This window comes from Staurois parvus, unplaced genomic scaffold (genome assembly GCF_062004578.1).
Source record: "Staurois parvus isolate SC_StPar_1 unplaced genomic scaffold, SC_StPar_1.0 ptg000760l, whole genome shotgun sequence".
In the NCBI taxonomy this organism is placed as follows: Eukaryota; Metazoa; Chordata; class Amphibia; order Anura; family Ranidae; genus Staurois; species Staurois parvus.
In genome coordinates this window covers 443503-471099 of record NW_028318556.1, presented here as the reverse complement: position 1 = coordinate 471099, position 27597 = coordinate 443503, and the positions used below count along the sequence as shown (strand labels likewise).

The 27597-nt window shown below is 40.6% G+C and overlaps 1 protein-coding gene across 1 annotated transcript in view; it reads left to right on the top strand.

Annotated features, from left to right (window-relative positions):
* Positions 1-27597, top strand: part of LOC149444940 (VPS35 endosomal protein-sorting factor-like) — a gene marked incomplete at its 5' end in the record, with an annotated part of 803117 nt that overhangs the window by 448375 nt on the left and 327145 nt on the right. The gene's annotated exons all lie outside the window — the stretch shown is intronic.

Below are 27597 nucleotides of genomic sequence, written 5' to 3'. Positions count from 1 at the left end.
TTCTGATTTATGGCACATGCCGCATACTAGCAAAAGTGAATTGACAGTGAATTTTCAGTATTGCATGCGAGATGTGGTCATGTGACTGCCTTAACTAATGCGATAATCTGGAGTGAATTGTGCCCATAGGGCCAAGAAATATTGCCAATAGGGTTCCCTTTCACATCCCTGTTCAATGTTCTGTTGTGTGCTGCACAGGTACACGTCACTGTGGCTTTCTTTCTGACTCTGATTTGTGGGGCCTGTATACCAAGGGTTAACGCAGGTGGGAAGAGAATTAATCAGGTGGAAACACTTTCTCTGACCAAATGAATGACAATGGTGGGTGTGGCCTACCTTATATAAAGAGATGTAGTAGCAGCTGATTTTTCCCTGGTACAGGCACATTATTTCTGCATGTTCTTGTCTGTGGTGGTTTGGGGAGGGAGAGATATTGTGGTGAATTGCCCCAGGTTACACTCGCGCTGTGTTTTGATGTGGGCTGTAAATGTTTTGCATATTCTTCCTTCTAAGGTGTGTTTGTGTGTTATTGTACAATGATTGTGTTTATTACCTTTGCATTGTAATCCTAACACATGTCCATTGCTCTGCTCTTCCAAGTTTTCTTTATTTAGAATGAAATGCAGTTTTCAGACAAACATAGTGAGAATTGTATGTGTGGGGGATTTGGGGAGGTGGGAGGTGTTTTTATTTTGGCACTTATGTATTTTTATATTGATATTTTGATCTGCAGCTTTTGTGAATAAGCCCAAGTGATTCATATTAACCATTTGTTTCCTGCTGTAACCTGTGAAAGCACAGTTAATTATAAGTATAATCTTTTAGATTGTAAGCTCTTATGAGCAGGACTGTTCTATTTTAGCAACATCAATCTTGCTTCTTTTTTTTTTCTTCACACCAAGATATTAAATGTAGCTTTTTGTTGCTGTCCAAATAAATGTGGAATGTGTATTTGATCAATAAACATGTGTACTATGTATTTTTTGGGGGGATTATTTCATGTTCTAGTTGAATGTTGCACAGTGGCTAAATGGTTAGCACTTCCACCTGGCAGTACTAGGGTCGTTGGTTCGAATCCCAGCCACGGAACCTTTGCATGTTCTCCATGTGCCTGTGTTTCCTCCCACACTCTAAAGACATGCTGGTAGGTTAATTGGATCCTGTCAAAATTGGCCCTAGTATATGTATGAATGTAAGTTAGGGCTCTTAGTACGCCCCTTGAGGGTTAGGGACTGATGTGAATTTACCACATCTATATGTAAAGCGCTGCATAAATTGACAGTGCTATATAAGTATCTGAAATGTACTAGCACCCCTAACACTTATTTTTGCTATTTTTGATATAATATGCCCAAATCTTCCTTGTTAGAGCGCACATGTGCAAGTATGTCCAAACTAACAAACCAAAAGCCCCCTATTGCACGACAAGACCATGTTCTGTACCAATGAATAGGTTGTGTTCAATGTGCAGCTAGCTATTCTTTTTCTACAATCCTCTTAACAGTAATAAATTGGGCCCCCAATTTATGTTGACTTTGGGCCTTTACTGGCAAATATATATTTGCCAATGTCATATACACAGTATAGCTGCAAGCATACATTCACCAATGCCAAATCTGCAATAGAACTGCAAACATATATTTGCGAATGTCATATACACAAAGGAGCCGCATGTAAAATTGCTATGGTGCACAAATAAACACCAAGACGGCTGTTGGAGGAGGCGCTAGAGCAGCTGTCATACCGGAAATACATCATGACATTTGCGGAAGGACGTTTGCACACACCCGGAAGTGGAAGTCGGGAGTGTGAGTGGATGGGAGTGTAGGTGTCTGTTTATGAACCAGCGGTAATAGATCGCTGCTCAATTCTCCGGCATTCTCGGAGAACACAGTTCTCCTGTGAATGCAGTTTATGAAGCAGTTCTCCGAATGAAGGGAGAACGGTCTCCAAACGCTGGAGAACGGTCTACAAACTCTGGAAAACGGCTGACTTTACTATAATCTTGTGAGATTACAGTAAATGATCAGTTTACTAAGCAGAGGTAAATTATTTCTGCTTAGTTTGCGGTCCCTCTGATTCTCCAGCTCTGGGCTGGAGAATCTGGAGGGAGAACACAGATCTCCAGTGAAGGGCTGACATGATCTCCTGAGTGTCATAAACTGTGAATGACCAGAGAATAGCTGAGATCCGTTGAATCGCAGCTATTCTCTGTGTCATAAACGGACACCGTAGTTAGGAGAGTTTAGTGGTAATTTGCAAGTCTATTTTTTAGTTTTGTGAATTGTTGTTTTGTGGAATTCCAGACCACATCTGGACATGGCGAGATCGCTGTTCTCCAGCGAGGAGCTGATCCTCATTTGCTGGGGAAACATTACTAATAATTGTATTTTCAGTTGAAAAGCTGTCCAATTCCTAGATCCATTGAGGTACATAGCAGAGGTTCAAGGTTCTTCCTAACTATACAGGTGGCACAGACACAAGCATACACCCAGGGCCACTGTTAGATATCATGGGGCCCCGTACAGCATACCTGACAGCCCCCCACCGCCAGAGAAAATATCCAAATTATATTTATGGTAAAAATACACTAAAAACATTATTAATGGACATAATCCCAACCATATTCCTGTGAAATCTAAATGATAAAACTGTACTGAGTTCATAAATAAACCTGTGTGTGTAATTGAGGTGTAATTGAGGTTTTGGGGCTCATGGGTGCTGTGGCCTGTAGAGTGGGAATCAGTGGTTTGTTTTTGTGGCTATCGCCGTTTGCAGGCAACCTATGTTACACTATGGAATTGCTGCAGGTCATAATTTGACAAGCATATGGGTGCAGGTGTACAGCCCTGAACACAGACAGTGAGCATTCAGGGCCACTTCCCCATGCCTTCACACCTGTCAGATTAAAACCTGTGTTTATACAGCTGCTGTGTCCCCACAGTGTAACAGGTCTCTCTAGCCACATAAACAACCCACTCATTCATGCTGTACAGGCCAGAGGACCTGTGTGAATGGGGCATTTTTTACTTTTTTTTTTTTTTTTTTTCCTCAGCTCGTTAATTTCAATGGCCTGCCTAATTTGTGGGAACATGCAAAAATACTGTAGGCATATTATTTTAAAAGTGTGTTGCACCTAACCGCGCACATCTGCAAAGGGCATTGCATTTCTTTGCTGTGCTGGAAAATGTGTGTTCTTGCATGCGTTTCTGCACCACCAATGGTGTGAACAAGTCCTAAGGGCCAGTTCACACTATAGAAACAGTCTAGATGTGTTCCTGAAGCATTTTTGCATGCCCTTTTGGCATGCATGTTTAGTGTGTTCCAGTACATTTTGGATGCGTTTTGGACACGTTGCATTGCATTTTTGTATCCCTTCCAGTTATTTTTTTCTACTTTAATTTTATTCAATTTAATTAGGGACATGTGTGTTTTAGTACATTCAAGGACATTTCAATGTGTTCCAGTACAGTTCTGTGCAGAAACAATGCAGCGTGGTCAACTTTGTTTACAGCACCTGCAATGCACTGAAAATGCAAGCGCTGATGTGAGCTATGACATTGACAACCATATAACCTTCTTTCTGTGATGCCGAAAAAGCAACTGAAACACATGTAGTGTGAACTGGTCCTAAAGATTATTAGAGGTAAGAGAACGGGACTGACCAGGGATTGTGAATTCAATCAGACTAGTGGTGATATACAATCAGCAATCGTATAATAATGTGAGATCTGAGCTGTAGCTGATAGAAAATGAGACACATTCACTTGATCAGTAAATAGTTAAAAAGAGTGGGGCGGTGATCCATAGATTTGCATATGGGACAGGTGATGATGGGGTGGGGGAGGGGGTCAAGTCGTATAAGGAGACAGATTTAAAAGAAGAGAAAAAATGAAATGAAACAATGAAATATACACAGCATGAAACTTGCACATTTCCTAATTGGCAGAAGAACAGGACGCAGGTAACATTCATCCACTTTCTAGTCATTAGGTAAAATCGTAATTGATTGATCAATATTCCTGGCACTGACACAACCCAGAAAATTGATCTCCATTTTTTTAACGGTCATAAATGTCAAGGAGCTTATAATCTAAGGACAGAAACTCAGCCAGGTAACAAGGTCCAATGAAACTAACAGCATGTCTTTTGAGTTTTGGCAGAAACACATCCATACAGGGAAAGCATGTAAACTGGGATGCAGCCATGACTGGGATTAGAACCCATGACCCAAGTGCTATAGGTTCTGAGTTCTAACCACTAAACCACTGTGTGAGACACAGTTTGAGCTACAATGTAGAATAGTTACATTGTTTAAAAATGATAGAGCGAGCGCTGGTCAAATTATATAGACTACTAAAATGGTATTACACAAGATAAATATAACCACGAACAGTAGTGCATGAACTCGTGAAAGGTCATCCACTCTTGTGACAGTGTACTACACTATTAAGCACCTTTTTGGCTCCTGTGGCTGAGCTAATTCCTCCCCAGGACCATTTGGGCACCCACCCTGATGGATGGATGGCTGGAGCTGGATGACTAACCCATAGCTGCCAGCATACCGCTGCACCCCCAGATGTGTGATGTGCATAACCCATGCGCATTAATACTTTTGTTCTGGTGAGTGTAGACCAGTCCCAAGGGTGGTTTATCTTTCACGAGTTCATGCACTACTGTCCGCCACGGAGAAACCACACGTGCCATTCATAGGCACTCTCTGAGTTGGTGCTAAAATAAGTTCATATAATCATTCCGGAATAATGGAATGTCCTTCGTGTGAGAGTACCATTTACCATTTTACATCATTATTGCAATTCTTTGCACTTTTTCGTTTTTACATGCGTTCATTATTGATCACATGCATTTATAGCGCTGCACTTGACTTTAACATAGAATAGTTACATGATTAAAGAGAATGAAGATATATAATTATATTGGGAAATTAGAACTATCCAAATTATTTGAGATAAGTGTGAAAATGTTTAACATTTGAAAATAGAATGTATGACATTCATTAGTAAATGCATTAGTTGTCTGATCATTTTGGAGAAACAGCAAAAAAAAAAAAAATAATAATAATAATATAGCTGTACTAAAAGTAATATATAAAGCAGTGTCACACTCCCATATACTAATAAAAATGAATAAAAATTTTAAAATTAATAGAGATTAATAAAAATGATGCTGTGTATCACATATATCACTCTATATAAATATATTGCTGTGCTAATTATTCTTAGTGAAAACAAAAAATCACATCGATATATCCAAGTCCATATTTGAAAATTAATATAAATGTAAGTGTAATAATAACTAGAAAAGGTACAATTTCTGGGGAAATTGTGTGACGTGTTCTTGCATCCAACCCTAACCAAATGATTGATGAAATGTAAGCAGTGCACATGGCAAGCCTGATAGAGTGAGAAATGCATTTCAACCTTTATTTTGCAGCTCACAGTCTAGCCTTGGTCACTCAGTTGCCTGGTGAGTCATCTTTGGTTGCTATGGCAACTCACTCACTCAGTCACAGGAAGCTGACGGGCTTTTCTAAACACACTGCTCCAACTTGCCAACTTCACTGGCGATTGCCATCTTCAAACACTTGTAGTTTTAAAAGTATAAATGCTACTGCGAAGAGCTTTATATTGTGAGAATCACAAGAACCATTTTGATGTATAGTATGTCTCTGAAATATTAAAAATGAAAGCACAGTCGCAGTTTAAAAATGTCCCTTCAAATTTCAGGTGGCTATGAGTGAAGTTTCAATGAAAGTCAATGGGCGGCGTGAGTTGCAAACAAATGGTCATATTGTGAAAACTGTCAGGACTATGGCTTAGTCGTGAACATTTTTAGTGGCAGCAGGGTTAGCTGAATGTTTTGATATAAGATATGTGTAGGTGGGCTTGAAAATGACAGAGTGATGGCAGTTTAGAAATCATGTCCTGATTTTTTCTTCCACACTCTAGCTTTTCTCTGCTGCCACTCTAGTTGCTCCATTGATTCCTATGGGAAAATTTCACCACAAAAACCGCGATATTTCGTAAACCATTTGGCGAAACGTTCCACAAAGTCATAGCAATCCGATCGGGAACAGTCCGCACGTTTTGATATATTACTTGTCTTTATAGTGTAAAAACTGTGGGAGGAGTTAGCGTGGCAAATTTGGCTATAATAAGAATAAAAATAAGAATATATTTGTGAGATAACAATAAGTGTTCCTGCTATGCAAGAACACTTAACTAGAAAATCTGCTATTTCTGGGGAAATTGTGTGAAGTGTTCTTGCATCCAACCCTAACCAAGTGATTGATGAAATGTAAGCAGTGCACATGGCAAGCCTGATAGAGTGAGAAATGCATTTCAGCTTGTATTTTGCAGCTCACAGTTAGCCTCCCTGACTCAGCTGCCTGTGAGTCATCTTTGGTTGCTATAGCAACTCACTCAGTCAGGAAGCTGACAGGCTTTGCTAAACACACTGCTCCAACTTGCCAACTTCACTGGCAATTGCTATCTTCAAACACTTGTAGTTTTAAAAGTATAAATGCTACTGCGAAGTGAGTGAAGTTTCAATGAAAGTCAATGGGAGGGGTGAGTTGCAAACAAATGGTCATATTGTGAAAACTATCAGGAGTATGGCTTAGCAGTGAACATTTTTTAGTGACAGCAGGGTTAGCTGGACGTTTTGATATAAGATATGTGTAGGTGGTCTTGAAAATGACAGTGATGGCAGTTTAGAAATCATGTTCTGATTTTTCCTTCCACACTGTAGCTTTCTCATGTCCCACTCTAGTTGCTCCATGCATTCCTATAGGAAAATTTCACCACAAAAACGGCGATATTTCGTGAACCATTTGGCGAAACGTTCCACAAAGTAACAGCAATCCGATCGGGAACAATCCACACGTTTTGATATATTACTTGTCTTTGTAGTGTAAAAACTGTGGGAGGAGTTAGCGTGGCAAATTTGGCTATAATAAGAAACGGAATAAGAATAAGAATATATTTGTGAGATAACAATAAGTGTTCTTTGCAAGAACACTTAATAAGAATAAGAATATATTTGTGAGATAACAAGTGTTCTTGCAAGAACACTTAATAATAATAAATGTGCACAAAGTCCTCTTCCAATTACCGTATTTTTCGCTCCATAAGACGCACTTTTTTCCCCCAAAAAAAGGGGGGGAAATGTCAGTGCGTCTTATGGAGCAAATATAAAGCGGCCGGTCCGGTATTTTTGCAGCCACCATGTCAGAATACCGGGCCGGCCGCTCAGCTGTTCTCTCCTGCAGGGCCTTACCTGTTCCTCGCTCCAGCGCTGCACAGTCTTCCCGCGCTGGCTTCTGTGACAGCCGTGTGCCCACTGCGCATGTGCGGCGCTTTGTGAATGATCCGGTGTCTTCTGGGACACATGAAAGGTCCCAGAAGGCGCCGGGCCATTCCCAAAGCGCAGCGCTTCTCGCACATGCGCAGTGGGCACCCGGCTGTCACAGAAGCCGGCCCGGGAAGAAGAGGGAAGGCAACTCCGCGGAAGTGGGAGCGGGTACCTGTCAAATTCAGGTACCCGATCCCCCTCCCTCCCCAAAGGTCAGCAGTCTCTGGTCATTCCCTTCACTGTCTGCAGTCTCTGGTCATTCCCTGCACTGTCTGCAGTCTCTGGTCATTCCCTGCACTGTCTGCAGTCTCTGGTCATTCCCTGCACTGTCTGCAGTCTCTGGTCATTCCCTGCACTGTCTGCAGTCTCTGGTCATTCCTTGCACTGTCTGCAGTCTCTGGTCATTCCCTGCACTGTGTCCGCAGTCTTTGGTCATTCCCTGCACTGTCCGCAGTCTCTGGTCATTCCCTGCACTGTCCGCCGTCTCTGGTCATCCCCTGCACTGTCCGCCGTCTCTGGTCATCCTCTGCACTGTCCGCAGTCTCTGGTCATCCCCTGCACTGTCCGCAGTCTCTGGTCATCTCCTGCACTGTGTCCGCAGTCTCTGGTCATCTCCTGCACTATGTCCGCAGTCTCTGGTCATCTCCTGTACTATGTCCGCAGTCTCTGGTCATCTCCTGTACTATGTCCGCAGTCTCTGGTCATCTCCTGTACTATGTCCGCAGTCTCTGGTCATCCCCTGTACTGTGTCTGCAGTCCATTGGTTCAGAATATTTTTTTTTCTTGTTTTTCACCTCTAAAACCTAGGTGCGTCTTATGGTCAGGTGCGTCTTATGGAGCGAAAAATACGGTAGTTCAGCATCAAAAAGTGCCAATCCCAAAATCCATGTGCAATATGTTTTTAGTATGCGCTCACCTTATGTTTTGCCTAAAACAATAGGCAAAAAATGTGTGTTGTCCTCATAGGACTGGTGTAACTATATTCCTCCTTTTGTAAAAATTCCTCCAGATATAAAATGGACCGTTGCAATAATATGTTATTCCACCTGGGGTCTCTCCACTCTATCAGTATACTGTATAGAGGAAATGGATGGATCTCTCCCTTTTTCCTCCAGGGGTCTCCCTCCACCTTTAAATAGCCTCTGTTCGATGTATCTCAGATGGGTATCATAGGAGAAAAAAAGAAACCATGGTGCCTTATCCTTTTCAAATGGTAATTTATTAGTGATCAGATTTGCCACTCACATGATAACACTTCTTCCATGAACTAGTGAGAGCATTGCCTGTAGTATCTGCTATACTCGCCGTACTAATCTGAGACCACGTCGTGACGTCAGAGCCCCTCCCCTACGCATTGCGTCACCAGGTCACGTGACTTCCTCAGGGGGATATGATTGGACATCACAACTTTCATAGCTGTATTTATATATGACGGCCGCCATTTTGTTGTAGTCTGCATGCGCACGGCCATTTTTTTAAGGTCTCATTTCTATGTGATGTATCCTCCAGTTATTGCATGCATCGGACTATAATTGATAAGACTATTACTCTGTATTTTCCGACGTAGATGGACTTTATGGCTGTATACCATGATATCCAGGCTTATGCTTAACCACTTGCCGCCCAGCCACCGCATTAAAATGGTTGCAGGTCAGGCAAAACCACTCGCGTGCGTCCTACCTGTCCCGCGGGTGTCAGCAGCCGGGTCACGCCCGGTGATTACCGGTCGTTTCCCCAGGATTCACGGTGATCGCTGACACAGAGCAGCGCCGCATTGTTTACACACAGCCCTGCTCTGTGTCAGTTCTCTGACAGCTCGTGACAAGCTGCAGAGGGAGAGAAGAGTTTCTCTCCCTCGATCAGCCTGTCCCCATCCAGCACACACCACTGCCCCCTAGTAAAACACTCCCCTCACACAATTCTAAAAATGTTAACCCCTTCCTCCCCAGTGCCATTAGTACAGTGTTAGTGGGGGTTTTTTTCACTGATAACTGTATTGGTGTCACTGGGGATGTCAGTGACCCCAAGTCAGTTCCCCCCCAGTGTCAAAATGTCCGCCGCAGTCCTGCCATAAGTTGCTGATCGCCGCCATATGTCGCTGATCGCCGCCATATGTCGCTGATCGCCGCCATTATTAGTATAAATATAAATTAAAAATCCCAGTATCTTTCTTGCCGTTTGGAAACGCTCTAACTTTCATGTAAACCAATTAATTTACACGTATTGGGATTTTTTTTTTTTTTAGCAAAGACATGTCGCAGAATGCATTTTGGATGAAATTTGTGACAAAACTTGATTTTTTTAATTTTTTCTACTGGACATGTTTTATAGCAAAAAGTCCAAAATATTGTTTTTTTTTTCTCAAAATTGTCAGCCTTTTTTTTTTAAAGCGCAAAAAATTAAAACCGCACAGGTGATCAAATACCACCGAAAGAAAGCTCAATTTGTGGGAAAAAAAGGATGTAAATTTAATTTGGGTGCAGTGTTGCATGACAGCGCAATTGTCAGTTAAAGTAACGCAGCGCCGTAACACAAACCTCTTCTGTAACCGCTTCCTGACCACCCTACAGCAGAAATACTACTACAGGGCGGCATGGGTACGCAAAATCACATATATATATATACGTGATTCGCGCTGCCGTGGTTTTCACGCCCCTACCAGATAGCGTCAGATTGCCCGTCAGTACACCAGTAATCACATTTAACCCCTTGATTGCCAGGAGCACGCTCATGTACAATAAACCTCCATTGCTAGTATAGTGTCTGAACGGGTCAATATCTTTGATCAGGTCGGCACTATACCAGCGTTCACATTAGTATAGCGTCCCCAAAAATGCAGCGTCAGCGGGATCAGCCCCTGCACCTTCCAACACCTGCGTTTAGCCCCTACGCTTACCCCCCCTTCTCCCCCAGCAAGTGCAGTGTCAGTAGGTCACTGTCACTTGATACATTGCACACAAAACCGCAGTGTTTGCAGAATCAAGCCTGATCTCTGTTAGCACTTGCCGGTAAATTTTGATGACTCTCATATGCAGCAGAGTGCCAGTACTAGTGCCGCTCTTCCTTTTGGTGAACTGGCGAGTACCAGCTTTCTAGTACATCCTGCTTTTGCACATACCTCCTTGATTTTTGGAGCTGTTATTCACGGAATATCTGTATGCGTTGATTGTGGATCAAAGCAGTTTATATGCACAACAATTGATTGCTGCCAACCCAAATTCAAACTTTGCCAGACCATTCGCATGGAAACTCATTACGGTTTTCAAATTTAAATTTTTTCAACATGGGCATTACTAAAAGAAATGAATTGCGGTTGTATTGGTCCGCAGACCCGATTCATCATATGCCGTGTTCTCTGCTGCCATGGCCAGGCATAGATATGAGAGTATAATGTGTTTTATGCATTTCAGTGACAATACACTCTGTCATCCTCGGGGTAACCCTGAATTTGACCGGCTCCACAAAATTCAGCCCCTCGCAAATCACCTTAACCTAAAATTTGCAGATGTCTATACTCCCCAGCAAAACATCTGCGTTGAGGAGTCCCTTATTAATTTTTCTGGCCGCCTTGCATTCAAACAATTTCTCCCCTGCAAGCGTGCCAAATATGGGGTTAAGATGTAGAAGACCTGTGAGAGGACAACAGGCTATACTTATAAGTTTCAGATTTACGAGGGAAAAGCTAGTCACGTGGAGCCCGCCCGGATGCCCAGACTACATGGGGAGCAGTGGCAAGATGGTTTGGGACTTGGTGTCATCATTTCTCCATATGGGGTACCACTTATACGTGGACAATTTTTATTCAAGCGTGCCACTATTTAGACATTTATTCAATCTTGGAACTGGCACTTGTGGCAAAGTGTGACCTAATGTCTGCCCACCATTAGAAGGGGGTGGATGCAGGGCGGTATATTCTAATGGTGGGCATACCACACACTTTTTCTGGCAGAGATTTCTTATTTTTTCATTCAGTCCACTGGCTGCATACAAAAAAAAAAAAAGAACATAGCATATATAACCAACAAGGACCAGCGATGTACTGGTACATCACTGGATTTTAATGGTTATACCAGGATGATGCCCACAGCTGCAGGCATCATCCTGGTGTCGTTTTTTTCAGCCGGTGATCGGCTTTCATGTAAAAGCAATCCTAGTGGCTAATTAGTTGCAAGATTGTTTTTACAAGCAGTGGGAGATGATGTCCCCCCTTACCCGCTGCCTTCCACAGCCTTCTCGGGCAGTCCCGTGCCATCAGGGGAACCTGAGAATGCAGCCGGTGTTTCTGCCAGCTGACCATAGAGCTGATTGGAGATGTCTATACTCCCCAGCAAAACATCTGCGTTGAGGAGCTGATTGGAGACCTGAATGGTGCCAATCATCTCTATAGTCTAAGAAGTCAGAAGCTACGAGCATTTCATCACTTCAGTTTCGCAGGATATAAACAGCGCCATTTGTAAATTGGGAAAGCATCTGATCACACCAATTTTGGTTTGATTAGATAATGTAAGGGCAGAGGAGATATCTAGAGTCTGATAGACCCCAGATTTCTGAAAAAAAGAATATATGACAATGCCCATTGAAGTTATAGGGGTTATTCCCTGTTATAGCATTAAGAGTGATTAAAAAAAAATAAAAATGAAAAGGTACAATGTAAAAATAATAAAAAAAATCAAAATAACTAAAAAAAAAAAAAATTGCCCCTCCCACGCACGCCTTAACCCTGTGCCGTTATGTAAACAGCGGTTGCACCATGCATGTGAGGTTTTGCCGTGAACGTCAGATCAAGGGCAGTAATTCTAACACTAGACCTCCTCTGTAAATCTAAAATGGTGGCTTTTAAAGCGCTGCCTATGGATATTAAAAATGTTTGCAGTTTGTTGCCATTGAACGGGGCATGCGCAGTTTTAAAGCATGTCATGTTTGGTATCTATTTACTCGGCATACCATTATCTTTTATATTTTTCCAAACAATTGGCCAATATATTGTGTTTTTGTGCATTAAAAGTAAAAAAATTTTACTTTTGTATTTTTATTTTAACAATTGCTTGTAAAAAATCGCTGCGCAAGTACTATGTGCCATAAAAAATTGTAGTACCCACCATTTTATTCACTAGGGTGTCTTCTTTAAAAAAATACATAATGTGCACAGGTGATCAAATACCACCAAAAGAATGCTCTATTTGTGTTAAAAAAAAAAAAAAAGGACATAAATTTCATTTATGTACCGTATTGCATGACCGCGCAATTGTCCGTTAAACAAGCGCAGCGCTGTATAGCAAAAAATGTCGTAAATTGCAGTATCTATACCATAGTTTGTAGACGCTATAACTTTCACACAAAGCAATCAATATACACTTATTGGGATTTTTTTTACCTAAAACATGTAGCAGAATACATTTTGGCACAATTTATAACTAACTTTGAGTTTACTATATATTTTTTATAGCTGAAAGTAAAAAATATCACTTTTCTTCAAAATATTTGGTCTTTTTTTGATTATAGCGTGAAAAATAAAAAGCGCACAGGTGATCAAATACCACCGAAAGAAAGCTCTATTTGTGTGAAAAAAGGACGTAAATTTAGTTTAGGTGCAGCATTGCATGGCCGCGCAATTATTAGTTGAATTAGTGCAGCGCCGAGTAGCAAAAAGAGGCCTGGTCATTAAGGGGGGTAAATCCTCAGGAGCTCAAGTAGTTAATCACTATGTACATCATATAAAACATCATATAAAACAATTCCCCATTATATTATAATTGTATTAAAAACAACCAACCGCATTGTTAAAATCATTAACAGTTAAAATACCTTTAATCTTATTTTTTTAAATTTCTCTATCACTAATTATTTTTAATCACCCCGTACATATCATTAATTATACTAATTATATCTTATTAAAAAATACATATTATAAAAAGCTAACATTTTTTTTAAAAATTCATAGATCTCAGAGTTACATATAATGTATAAAATTCTGAAACGAGGGGGTATAATGTGATATTTCTGATAGCATATCCCCATACTGTTATGTGTGTCCACGTGGATGTATGAATCCATCTAAATTACATCTAAATAGTAAATTATTGCTTCAACTCCTAGTGGTGGATCCTAGTCTCTACTACCCCTTAGGACATAGTAATGGATATTTAACTAAGATAAAAATTACTAATGGTAAAAAATACAATTAAAAAATGTTATACTACATCTCATTATTATATAAATATATGCTTGCTATAGGTTAAAATGTTTAAAATCTGATGTAGTCCCGACGTGATTTTTTAAAAATTATCGATAAAGCATGTCAAATCAAATTCTTTAACCCATTCGGGGCTAAATTTCTCATTTCATATATCCACTTGGATTCCTTTTTACTTATTTCTCTAATGATATTGTCACCTCTCCAGTGTTGGGTGTGTTTTCTATACCCCAAAATTCTAAACAACTAGCATCTTTGTTGTGGTATCGTTTAAAATGCTGTGACACATAATGGTATTTATAGCCTCTGTTAATGTTGTATACATGTTCCTTAATGCGTTCCCTCAGTAATCTCTTAGTACGTCCTATATAAATTAAGTTACATGGACATTTCAAGGCATAGATTACCCCTTTAGTGTCGCAAGATATAAACTGTCAAATTTTACTCTTTCCCATTATTGCTATTATTAAATGTAAACTTTCGTCTGGGATTATGTGTTACTCTGCTGCAACTGTAACATCTACCACACGCATAAAACCCTATGCCTTGAAAAAAACTAATATTATTCCTGACTGGAGGTTCTAATATACTTTTTACAACCTTATCTTTTATAGTAGGGGCTTTTTTATAAATAAATCTCGTTTTTTCTGGAATCATATTTTTTAATTGTTTATCCAGTTGTAAAATCTTCCAATGTTTACTGATTATTTTTTGAACTGCTTTATACTGTTTATTATAATGTAGCATTACCGATAATTCCTCTTCTTTAGTATTCTTCTTCGGTTTATTGGACAGCATATCCATTCTATTCATCAATCCCACCTTTTTTCTCTCTTCCTCTACTCTCTCTTTGTTATATCCTTTTTTAATAAGTCTCTCAGATAGTATTAGACTCTGTTCTACATAATCTTCATATTTAGTGCAATTCCTCTTGAGTCTCATAAATTTGGCCTCTGGGTATGTTATTAAGCCATGATTTATGATGGCAACTATTTATTGGGATGTACGCATTCCTATCTGTTGTCTTAAAATAATTTTTTGCATACATTAGGGATCCTTCTTTCAAAATTTGGATGTCCAAAAAATTAATTTTTTCCTTATGTATAACCCAACTCAAGCTTATGTTTTTTTCATTCTTATTTAAATCCTCATAATATTTCATGAGACAAGTTTTATCCCCATCCCATATAATTAATAGGTCATCAATATACCATACTTTTCGCACCATAAGACGCACTTTTTTCCCCCCAAAAAAGGGGGGAAAATGTCAGTGCGTCTTATGGAGCGAATATGGAGCGGCCGGTCCGGTATTTCCACTGCCACCGTGTCAGAATACCGGGCCGGCCGCTCAGCTCTACAGCGGGACCTTATAGAGATGACTGCTGACCTTTGGGGAGGGGGGGGAGCGGGTACCTGAATTTGACAGATACCCGCTCCCACTTCCGTGGAGTTGTTCTTTCATCTTACCCGTTCCTCTATCCAGCGGCGCGGTCTTCCCGGCTTCTGTAGTGTGGGCATGACAGCCGGGTGCCAAGTGCGCATGCGCAGGAAGCGGTGCTTTTTGTGAATGGTAAGGCGGCACCTGGGACACATGACAGATCCCAGAAGCCGCCGGACCAATCACAAAGCGCAAGTGCTTCTCGCTCATGCGCACTGGGCACCCGACTGTCATGCTGAGCGCCATTACAGAAGCCGGGAAGACAGCGCGCGGCTGGATAGAGGAACAGGTAAGATGAAAGAACAACTCAGCGGAAGTGGGAGCCGGTATCTGTCAAATTCAGGTACCCGCTCCCCCCCCTCCCCAAAGGTCAGCAGTCATCCCCTGTACTATCCACAGTCTCTGGTCATCCCTGTGCTGTCCGCAGTCTCTGGTCATCCCTGTACTGTGTCCGCAGTCTCTGGTCATCCCTGAACTGTGTCCGCAGTCTCTGGTCATCTCCTGTACTGTGTCCGCAGTCTCTGGTCATCTCCTGTACTGTGTCCGCAGTCTCTGGTCATCTCCTGTACTGTGTCCGCAGTCTCTGGTCATCCCTGTACTGTGTCCGCAGTCTCTGGTCATCTCCTGTACTGTGTCCGCAGTCTCTGGTCCATCTCCTGTACTGTGTCCGCAGTCTCTGGTCATCTCCTGTACTGTGTCCGCAGTCTCTGGTCATCCCTGTACTGTGTTCGCAGTCTCTGGTCATCCCTGTGCTGTCCGCAGTCTCTGGTCATCCCTGTGCTGTCCGCAGTCTCTGGTCATCTCTGTGCTGTCCGCAGTCCCTGGTCATCCCTGTGTTGTCCGCAGTCTCTGGTCATCCCTGTACTGTGTCCACAGTCTCTGGTCATCCCTGTACTGTGTCCGCAGTCTCTGGTCATCTCCTGTACTGTGTCCGCAGTCTCTGGTCATCTCCTGTACTATGTCTGCAGTCCATTAGTTCAGAATTTTTTTTCCTGTTTTCTGCCTCTAAAACCTAGGTGCGTCTTATGGTCAGGTGCGTCTTATGGAGCGAAAAATACGGTATCTGTTATATACCAATATTTCTTGTCTTATGTTTTGGAAGATATTCAAATCTTCCCATTTTGCCATATATAGATTAGCTATACTGGGGGCGAATTTAGCGCCCATTGCTACTCCTTTGATTTGTAAATAGTAATTCTTGTCATAGCAGAAGTAGTTCTGTATCAAATAAAATTTCAAACATTTAATTATACATTTTTTATGTTTAATAGAAATGTCTGCATATTTATTAAGGGCCCATTTCGCCGCTTCTATCGCTCCTTCATGGTCTATATTGGTATAAAGCGATGCAACATCTGCTGTGCTCAAGAGGGTATTTGAATTAACATTAACATTCTTAATTATTTGTATAGCATGTTTGGTATCCCTCAAGTAAGCTTTAGTTTTGGTCACTAGAGGTTGAAGATAATTATCCACGTATTCACTCAGTCTAGCCGTTAATGAATCTATACCATTTATTATGGGTCTGCCTGGGGGATTAATACTGTCTTTTTGTATTTTGGGAACAGAATACATTATTGGTAGTCTACATACTGATGGAATTAAATATTTAGCTTCTTTCTCATTTAGTACTCCCCTACTACTCCCATAGTGTATGAGTTTAGTCAATTCTCTTTTGTATGTTTTGGTGGGAGTCCCCACTAATAACTCATATGTATCTCTGTCATTAAGCATATTGGTCATAATGGATTCATAGTATGCTTTAGACTGTACCACTATACCTCCTCCCTTGTCTGCTGGACGTATTACTATATCCTTTCTATCCTTTCTCTTGTTGAGGCTATCTATACCTTTCTTTAATGCTGTGGTTTCTTTGTTTTTTTATTTGTATAGATTCAAGATCTTTTAGTACTATTTTTTTTAAAAGTGTCTATATATTTGTCTCCTATATTGGGGTTGAAGGTTGATTTGTTCCTAAGGTGACTATGTGCTGTCTGTTCTATCTCACTAATATTCTGTATCAAAGGAGTATCAGCATAATATTTTTTAAGATTTAATTTCCTAATTAATTTATGAATGCTAACATATGTCTCAAATTTATTTAAACCTTTATGGTGGGCAACTATTAAACCTTTATCTAAAGCATGTATTTCTTCTTTGAGGGGTAGGCCACTAAGGTTAAAAATTCCCTCACCCTTTAGTTCCTTTTTTTTTTGTTTGTTTTGACCTTTTCCCTCCTCTACTTCCTCTTTTCCTTGTTGGTTTTTTTCCTCTTCCCTCCCCCTCTGTGGATTCATATCCCATCATAAAAAAGGATTAGGAATGGGTGAATTCCTAGGATCCACCACTAGGAGTTGAAGCAATAATTTACTATTTAGATGTAATTTAGATGGATTCATACATCCACGTGGACACACATAATAACAGTATGTGGATATGCTATCAGAAATATCACATTATACCCCCTCGTTTCAGAATTTTATACATTATATGTAACTCTGAGATGTATGAATTTTTAAAAAAATGTTAGCTTTTTATAATATGTATTTTTTGATAAGATATAATTAGTATAATTAATGATATGTACGGGGTGATTACCAATAATTAGTGATAGAGAAATTAAAAAAAAAATAAGATTAAAGGTATTTTAAATGATAATGATTTTAACAATGCAGTTGGTTGTTTTTAATACAATTATAATATAATGGGGAATTGTTTTATATGATGTTTTATATGATGTACATAGTGATTAAGCATAAGCCTGGATATCATGGTATACAGCCAAAAAGTCCATCTACGTCAGACAATACAGAGTAATAGTGCCAGGGATCTCCTCGATCCCCGCCGCGATAGTCCCGGCGCAGGCGCAGTGCACCGCCTTGTGCAGGGACACGGGCACTAGGTCCGGGCCGGCCGCGGCGTTCGAGTTCGCGCATGCGCAGTAGAAGCCGCGGCCGCCCGCTGGGCACCAATGGCAGCGCAGGGCGGGATATTTAAATGGCCCTGAGCTGTCATTCAGTGCCTTCTGGTCTTTCCTGTATCCTGTGATTCTGCGAACCTGTGCCCTGTAAGTTATTGACCCAGATTGTACCTGACCTTGCTATTTTCTCCTGTCCTGACCCTTGCTTTGCCTGACCTCTCTCCTGGATGCCCCCTATTGGATTTGACCTGCTGTTGCTGACCTGGCGTGTGACCCGACCATTCTCTGCCCGCTGCCTTGTACCTTGCCGCCCTCTCTGATACCGACCCGGCCCGTCTGACCTTGCTCATCCATCCGCCCATCCCTCGCAGTGGGGTCTTCTGACCTCCTCATATCAGACTCTTTCCCGTGGGAGCCCTTGGCGCATACCACTACCACTGACGGACGCACCCAGTAGCCACGACCTGGTCTCGGGGGGCTCCAAGTCCATCCCCACCATCAGGGGCCCTGGTGAACAAGCACCCTGGGACTTAGATTCCGTGCGCTGGGGACGCTTATTCAGTGGAGTGCTAGTGGTACCGCCGGGCGGTCCCTTACAAATAGTCTTATGATTTTTAGTCCAATGCATGCAATAACTGGAGGATACATCACATAGAAATGAGACCTTAGGAAAATGGCCGCGCGCATGCGGACTACAACAAAATGGCGGCCGTCATATATAAATACAGCTATGAAAGTTGTGATGTCCAATCATAACTCCCTGAGGAAGTCACGTGACCTGGTGACGCAACGCGTAGGGGAGGGGCTCTGACGTCACGACGTGGTCTCGGATTAGTACCGCGAGTATAGCAGATACTACAGGCAATGCTCTCACTAGCTCATGGAAGAAGTGTTATCATGTAAGTGGCAAATCTGATCACTAATAAATTACCATTTAAAAAGGATAAGGCACCATGGTTTCTGTTTTTCTCCTATGATACCCATCTGAGATACATCGAACAGAGGCTATTTAAAGGTGGAGGGAGACCCCTGGAGGAAAAAGGGAGAGATCCATCCATCCATTTCCTCTATGTATATACTGTAGTATACTGATAGAGTGGAGAGACCCCAGGTGGAATAAAATATTATTGCAACGGTCCATTTTATATCTGGAGGAATTTTTACAAAAGGAGGAATATAGTTACACCAGTCCTATGAGGACAACAAGCGTTTTTTGCCTATTGTTTTAGGCAAAACATAAGGTGAGCGCATACTAAGCACATATTGCACGCAGATTTTGGGAGTGGCACTTTTTGATGCTGAACTAATTGGAAGAGGACTTTGTGCACATTTATTATTATTATTATTATTACACTTACATTTATATTAATTTTCAAATATGGACTTGGATATATCAATGTGATTTTTTTGTTTTCACTAAGAATAATTAGCACAGTAATATATTTATATAGAGTGATATATGTGATACACAGCATAATTTTTATTAATCTCTATTAATTTTTTAATTTTTATTAATTTTTATTAGTATATGGGAGCGCGACACTGCTTTATATATTACTTTTAGTTACATAGCACTATTTGATGAGTTAGTGTGAGTGTCAGCGAACCACAGGTGGGTTTATTTACTCAATAAATTGATTAATTTAATCATAGTAGCTAACAAGTAAGCACATTTTTAATATAGGTGTGCTAATTATGTTACGTTCTAAGTATTCTCTTTTGCTAACAGGAAACCGCCAAGGGGACAAAGCCCGCGCTTCTGCGCCATCTAGCGAACATATCCGGTATTGCACCTAAAAAATGTGCCAGTTGCGATTCCACATTTACTAATTGCAAAGTAGACGTTTGTCAATGAGATTACTAGACGCCGCTCAGAAGACTGACAGGTCTTGATTGATTTAACTGAGTCTGCCTGAATGTTCAGAGTCTGCTGGTAGACTCAAGTCTTAGTAAATCAGGGCCATAGGGTCAACATCTCCAATAGTGCTGAACACACTTAACCTAGAGATGTACTCTGTGAGTTGCACTTTTACATGATGAAGTAGTAAATAATGAGACGTGCGTGGAATTCAGGACCCCTGCAGTTTGATGGAGCCACTATACCTGTTGATGGAACACCAGCCTGTTGGTGTTCTTTCATGACTTGCTCCCTTACCTTATAACATACATCTATAGTTCTTAGTAACGGTGGGTACTGTGACGAATGTGGCGTCAGACCCCTGACCTTCTCACCAAACTCGTGACCGAAGGACTAGCCAATCTAAAACCGCGATGTCACGTGCGTGACAATGCTGCACCCTGCACAACGATTTTCCAGCTAATTGGACCACAATCGATGTACCGGCAGCCTGGTAGCGATTGTTAATGGGTCAGGTTAATTACGCAATTAACCCTTCACACTGTCACCACCTCCTTTTTGTACAGAGAAAGAGGAAACTCGACGATATCAGCTATAACACTATGATGGTTGAGATAATCGTCTGTATAACACTGTCACCGCAGACCAGTTATAGAGAGGGTTAAACACAGCAGCGCTCTTTCAGAGGCAGGAATTCGTAAATTGCATTAACGAGCTATAGAAACAGTTCAACACTTTCAGAAGGAAAGATTTATTACTAAAAGGTCAAAAGGGTGCAATAAAAATATTTACAGAAAAAAGATGTAACCAATATATATATGAATATACAGAGAAGCACAGCAAAGAGGTAACAGAAAGGAGGTTAAAGGGTTGAAGTACTTGCCAGTCAGCCTTGGGTTTGCAGATCAAGTTTCAGAGCGAAAGGGCTGTCTCCCAAGTTGGTTGTGATGTTAAAAGGGAGGATTCTTCAACTTAACTCTCTTAGGCCTGACAGCCCATTTTGTAGTTCCCTAGCAGGGGGTGTCTCAGAAGTCAAGGACCAATGCCCTGTTTAGGGAGGGAAGGTCTGGGCGTAGACCTAAACTAGAGCCAAAATCTCTTATATATAAATAATACTTGTGAGCTAAAATGTGGTATTCTTTCTGTTAATAATCTTATGAAGATGTAAATACAAATTAAATTAACAAATATCAATGAAATAGTGGTGCAGCAACACTAAACACATACTCATAGACTGTGCAAAAATAAAAATATATCTATATGTGTCGCACTCCACAATATATATAAAATATAAAAAACAAAATATATACCATATAATCATGTGAGAAATACAAAAAATCATCAATTAACTTATATATCCAAAATCTCTTATAGTTCATATTTTGGCTCATAACTTTCCCTATGCACAAGTGACACTCCACCCGCAGGTAGATTACTATGCAGACGCATCTGAGGAACGGGTTGATATGAAATACATATTTGAAGGGTTCCAGAGATGTAATTTTCTGCTTTCCTAGGTATTTCAGTCAGGGAGTGTGACCTATCAAACTGTCTTCTCGTGGGCAATCTGAAGATAGGCCTGGATTTTATGTAAGTCTCTCATATTCCAAGATATGAGACAGGGGAAAAATGGATTTTAAAAGTGTTATCTGGTTCGTGCTCATCTGGAATGTCTTTGAACTCCTGGGAAGGCTTGCGTTATCTTTTACGATGTGCTAGATTGCACAGCTTTCTTAGACAGCAAGGCGCTCAGCTCAGAGAGGTGGTATAGCTCTGAGCTCCCTGCTGGGCTCTGGCCTGCCTGTGACACTTCCAACACCCACACCGATCAGATGTCACTGTGGCTCTCAGAGAGGGAGGGGGAGAATGAGGGGCGACATGGAGAATTCTTAACAAAATGGCAAAATGGAGAGCCGCGTTTGTCTCTGTGTGTACGCTTGCTACAGGTACTGATCACATTCTCATTTTGTTTCACCCCTCAATAGATTGCAGAGACCCTGTTTAGTGTCAAGGTGAAATGGATGTGCCTCTCTTGGCTGATATAGCCAGTTCTCTTAGTCCCGGTGCTAGATACAGGGGCTTTTCCTGACCTTTTGCTTCTATTGTGTTTCTTCTTATACTTTGTCTTGCTAGTATTCTCTCCAGTCTCCTTTTTCCTCTTGTATCTTCCCCGGGTGGGATTTATCTATATTTCTTCCTCCTTCCTTCCACTTAATCTCTCCTGGACTCATTAGAGTTGTCCCTCAGTGAGAATCCTCTCTAATGGCCTTCTCTCGGACCCTGTTTGGATCCACAATAGCACTAGACAAGGGTGCCTTCTTTCCCCCCTGCTCTATGTGCTGTCCACTGGAACACTTGGCTAGCGCCTTGCACTGAGATCCTAACATTCAGGGCATTTTGATAGGGAAAGACCACTACAAACTTTTGCTATATGCGGATGACCTTTTATTATATGTAACAAATCCCCACTTCTCTTTTTCTTCCGTAATTTGAGCATTTCAGAAGTCTGACTTGATGAGCAATTTTAAAGTTAACTCCAATAAGACTGAAGTCCTGAATATCTCTTTACCCCATACGACTGTAACTAGTATCCAAACTAATTTTACTTTGGCAGTATTTAAAGCCATAAAATGTCTCGTCCACATCATGCCTGTGTTATCTACCCTGGGTGACCTTAATTATACCCCTCTACTGCACGCCGATAATGTTTGCCTTTATATCTTACGATAAGCCACACATTTCGTGTTTCGGCAGAATTAATTTGGTAAAACTTAATACATTGCTGAAACTCTTGTATACCTTCCAGGCCATTCTTATACCCCCCTCCCTGGGCTTCATCCTCTCTGTTAACATAGCTATTCGCTCCTACATTGGTGTAATGAGAAACCCAGGATTATACAGTCTACTGTTTCTTTACCTAAGGTTAGGGGAGGAGTTGCCTTGCCTCAGATCGCTTTATTCTCTCAGGCTGTTTCTCTGCTTAGAGTGGTGTACTGGTGTCACAGTAGATGACTTAAACTGTGGACTCGCATTAAAGATGACCTGCTTACCTTAGACCTTACCTTCCTACTTTGGACCGACCTCGCCTACAGACCTCCGAAATATATTTTTCCACTCTCTCCGGGGCTACTTTGTGTTTGGAACACTTTTCTGAGTAAGAGTATGCTTTCTTCGAGACTGAATCCCCTAACCCATTTGGCAATGCTTCTTTTGCCCCGACGTTTACCAGATTCCTCTCATTGCAGTGGAGTGACAACCCTATACTTTGCTACACTTTCTGGCGGCAAACATCTCCATCTCCCAGATCTCCTCTACCAGTCATAACCTACAAAAAGCCTGGCTTGAATACACACATTTACAACACTACTTTAGACAGTACTCCTCTGAATCTCTGACTAGATTACCTAGGGACTTTGAGTCATTGCTGTCCTGATCTTCCAGGCCTGATCACCTGCTTTCTCTAATTTATGAGATATTGCGATGGGAATCTTATCCAAAACCACCCTTTTTTTTTTTCAAATAAGAACAGGAACTAAATATACCAGCAGATTATTTAGAGTGAACTCAAATCTTAAATTTGTCTTACGAACTCTGTTTCTTCCCATACTCTGGAATGTAATTATTGGATACTCTCTAAGTGGTATCGTTGCACTACAGTCCTCCACAAAATTGACCAAACCATTCCTGACATATGCTGGCAATGTCTGTAGGCTCCTGGCACCATGCCCCATATTTGGGGCACTTGTCCCCACATTGTCCCTTTTTGGGACAGAATATTGCGGTTGTACAAGGATATGGGGGGTGATGTGTACCTGAACCAGACCCAACTTACAGTAATGTCTTTGTTGCCAGGATTCTACAAACAAATCAAGAATAGTCTGATTAGGCATTTTTTGACAGCAGTTTGAACTGTGATTGCCAGATGCTTAACCACAACAATGGTTACCTGGACTTTTTACATATTTGGTATTCTCTTGCTTTTGATACGTTCATCTCTGCTGAGGCTTGAACTCGATACCTGTGCTGGGAACCTTATGTGAGTTGGTGACACTCCCTCCCCCCCCCCACCTTTTATTTTTTTGGTTTGTTTTGTTACCCCTCCCCCCCACACACACACTTTATTTTTTTTTTTAACTGTTTCCTTTTTAATGTTCTGTAATTAACACAATATTGTAATCAGTTTCAGAGGTGATTTTTCAGTCCGACACCGTAATATAAGTGCCTCACCTTGTATGTTTTATTGTAGAGAAATGTACTGTTCTCCACCTTTTATAATTTGTGTTATCATATCTAATATGTACTTTTCTAAGTAGTGAAAACAAAAACAACACTTCCTGCGCTCTATGACTCAGAGCAAGGGTGGATGGAAACGGAACTTATAGAAATTCATCCACCAATGCATAAAAAGTTGTGTGGCTCTAAACAAGGCTGGAGAATCCCGACCAGTACTGTGAAGTGAAACAAAAAGAAAACACAGCAACCTTGCGCATTACCTTAGTAAAATGTGATTTTATTGAATTAAAAATATACTCACAAACAGATAAATATAACAAGCGTATAAGATCCTTAACGGAACTCTGGTAGTATGAGACCAGCTCGAGTGTTATCACGAGGGAAGACTCACAAAGTAAGGCTGACACGTTGATGAAGGGACTCCCTTCGAAATGTGTCAGACTTACTTTGAGAATCTTCCCTCGTGATAAGACTCACGCTGGTCTCACACTCCTGTTGAGGATTTTATATGCTTGTTATACTTCTCTGTTTGTGAGTATATTTTTAATTCAATAAAATCACAATAAAATCACATTTTACTGTGGTAATGCGCAAGGTTGGTGTGCTTTCTTTTTGTTTCACTTCACAGTATTTTCCTAAGTAGTGGCCTGAGGAGTGCCTATAATTCATGGCTTGTCTGCGTTTTTGTGGCTACACCATACATTTCCTGCATATCCGGGATGCAGTATGATTGCTTTTCTCTGATAGGTTTGTACTTCACTGGTATGTTACGGTTCTTGTTTGAGTTTTGTACCATTTCAAACCCTCAATAAACAGATTAGACTTAAGTGTAGGGGCCTTCCTTCAACTAAACTGCCGAATATCTTGAAGTATAGGTCCCAAAAGACAATCTGTTTTGAGAAATGGCAAATGATTTCTAAAAAATCAAAATCCATCAAAATTACTGTACCAAAATCTTCTCTTTGTTTTTTATTTTGTAATAATATGTTCCTGTCCGCATCACCCACCTTCTGTATTTCTGCATTAATAAAAGTCCCTATCATAACCATTTTTAATAAACCCCTATCCAATCGTATCGGCTTGTTCCAAAAACATTTCTCTGGCAGTATGAATTCAACAAAGACGCATAAACGTCCACGGAGATATTAAAGGTAATATTATGAGTTCGAGACTGGGTGAATATTTGGATTTGTTTATACAACCACTATCTCAGCAAACAGATTCATACCTCTGGGACACTAAATATTTATTACAAATTTTAAATGCTCTAGAAGTGCCGGAAATGTGTTTTTGGTGATGGCAGATGTAAATTTGTTGTACACTATTATAGACCATCAACATGCCATGGAAACCTTGAAATGGTCTTTGGAGACATATTCTACATTCTGTAGAAGACACTGAAAGTTTTTGAGTGTTTGGCTTTCAGGGTGAGCCATAGTTATCGGTTTTTATTTATTTATTTTTTCATTATTTCAATAATGTTATGAAAATTTTCATCAAAAAATACAAGCAAACAGTAAATGGTAAATTAGAGTGACTGAGGTGGCAATAAAGGAATTTGCGGTATCGGGGCCATGTATTGCCTATGTATAACATAAGTGTTCCAGAATATTTGGCTTGTACTCAGGTGTTGATCCATGGTTTCTGTATACAATCAATTTTGGTGTATGAATCAGACATTAATGACAAAGCTCTTTCATAGTCATAGGTAAGCTTAATCAAAGCTACAACTCTAGAAATGTTTGGGGTTAAGTGTTTTCTCCAATTCTTATTTATAACTGACTTTGCTGCTTAGAGTCTGTGTGCTACTACTGAGCGGTAGGTGAGCGGGAAGGAATCTATTCCTAAGATTAGAATGGCTAGTGCAGAATTGACAGATGCCAGTGACAAAGGATATGAGTTGGAATACCTGTTTCCAAAAACTAGTAAGGTTTTTGCATGACCAGATGATATGATATACAGTTGTGTTCAAAATAATAGCAGTGTGTTGAAAAAAGTGAATAAAGCTCAAAATCCTTCTAATAGCTTTTATTTCCATACACACAAATGCATTGGGAACACTACACATTCTACTCCAAATCAAAACATGAAGAAAAATGTATCAAATTTGTGTTGTTCCGCTAAAAAAAAATTGAAGGAAAGTGAATATTAGATTGTTCAAAAAAATAGCAGTGTTTGTATTCTTCTTTACAAACTCAAACATTCACTATATAAACTGAAAAATGTTTGAAGATTTTGCTTTCCTTTGAATCAATTATTATTTAGTTGTATAACCACTGTTTCTGAGAACTGCTGTACATCTGTGTTGCATGGAGTCAACCAACTTCTGGCACCTGTGAACAGGTATTCCAGCCCAGGGTGATTGGACTACATTCCACAGTTCTTCTATTTCTTGGTTTTGCCTCAGAAACTGCATTTTTGATGTCACCCCACAAGTTTTCCATTGGATTAAGATCCGGGGATTGGGCTGGCCACTCCATAACGTCAATCTTGTTGGTCTGGAACCAAGATGTTGCACTTTTACTGGTGTGTTTGGGGTTGTTGTCTTATTCTGATGTATTCAAACTGATCCATGATCCCTGGTATGCGATAAATAGGCCCAACACCGTAATATGAGAAACATCCCCATATCATGATGCTTGCGCAACCATGCTTCACTGTCTTCACAGTGTACTGTGGCTTGAATTCAGTGTTTGGGGGTCGTCTGACAAACTGTCTCCGGCCACTGGACCCAAAAAGAACAATCTTACTTTCATCCGTCCACAAAATGTTGAGCCATTTCTCTTTAGGCCAGTCAATGTGCTCTTTGGCAAATTGTAACCTCTTCAGCACGTCTTTTTTTTCAACAGTGGGACTTTGCAGGGGCTTATTGCATATAGCTTGGCTTCACATAGGTGTCTTCTAATTGTAACAGTACTCACAGGTAACTTTAGACCTTCTTTGATCTTCGCTTTCTTCCACGTCTTTCAGGTTTTGGCTACCATTTTAAAGCATTTGCAATCATTTTAGCTGAGCAGCCTATCATTTTCTGCACTTCTTTATATGTTTTCCCCTCTCCAATCAACTTTTTAATCAAAATACGCTGTTCTACTGAACAATGCCTGGAATGACCCATTTTCCTCAGAATTTCAGAGAGAAATTCGCTGTAACCAGCATGTACAACATTTGCTGCCTTCCTTCCTTAACCTCCCTGGCGGTATGATTATTTCAGATTTTTGGTGCTGAAAGCGGTACCATTTTTTTGCATGGAAATATGTATTTTTTTTATTGTAGGCTGTGATTTTTAGGAAAAACTCACTGAAATCTGTCCGAACAAGAGTCTAGTAAACATCCCGGGTATGATAAAATTTGAAACACAAAATCATAAATTATAATTTAATAAATAATCATAAAAATAATATAAAAATAATAAAAAATGTAATTCAATAATATAATCAAACCAAAAACACTGAAATGTGAAATAGAGCGCCAAGTTCGCACATTGCTGAGCTCAGTCGCAAAATCGTTTTCAGTTTCTGATGACGAATTTCCCCCATGAATCATTATCACTCAATTCTGTAAGTGGTTCTGATTTACTATCG